Raw genomic sequence first — 1,033 nt, forward strand, 5'->3', positions numbered from 1 at the left:
GTTCTAATCTATTAACTAAACGCCTCCTAACTTGCCTATGATTTTTTCACAACAACCATTCATTTAAAAAGGACATGGGTAACAAATTGGTATCAATATTACGAAAAATTGAGCATCAAATTAAAAAAAAATCATAATAAAAAAAATGCAAATATGACTTAATTCTATAAAAATCCGGTGATCAAGAATTATGTAATACCGGTAGAAATTTATTATTCATTTTTTTCATCTAACAATTCAACTAAATGATTATTTTTTAATTCTAAAGAAAATTTTATTTTGGACAAAGTATTGATAGGAATTATTATTTTTAATCGTTGTAATAATTCTTTAATGATTAAATTTGTGTATATCTATACTAAATTTTATAGCACGCGATATAAACATGCTATCAAAACGTTAAGAAAATTTAGTTAAAAAATTTAATTACTAATTAGTTATTCTAATATTAAGATAGTTAGCATAATCTAAATTTTTTTTTAAAATTCAACACACAAAAATCTATTAAAAGGGTATGTAAGTAAATTTATAATAGTTTATTCTGATTTTGGGTGTAAGTAAATGCATGAATGAGATAGGAATTGATTCCGACTTGATTCTTCAAAACCTAAGTAAACAGTTTATTCTGACTCTGATTTTTGTCCACTCTGAATTCTGTCTATTTCAATTCATGTCCACTCTGATTACAGATAAATAAAGATGCCATTAATTTAATCTTCCCCTAAATGCGCAAAAAAAAAGGGAAGTTTTGGGGAAAATGGTATGTTTGTAAGCGTTTGGTAGAAGGATTTGTTTCCTGATTCAAATCATGATTCGTGATTTATTATAATATTTTCTCTCATAAAAAATACACATAAATAAAAAATAATTCAAATTATAATAGTTTGAATCCTCCAAATTATTCTGTATTTTGGCTGGTGATTTCACATTCGCGGGGAGAACAGGAGAATCACATTCTCTGGTTCTATTTTTTGGTTGAAAAAGCAAAGCGGCTGAAATTCCAAGGTCTACAGAAACAACAACACACTACACG

Source organism: Morus notabilis, unplaced genomic scaffold (assembly GCF_000414095.1).
Source record: "Morus notabilis unplaced genomic scaffold, ASM41409v2 Scaffold1333, whole genome shotgun sequence".
Lineage (NCBI taxonomy): Eukaryota > Viridiplantae > Streptophyta > Magnoliopsida > Rosales > Moraceae > Morus > Morus notabilis.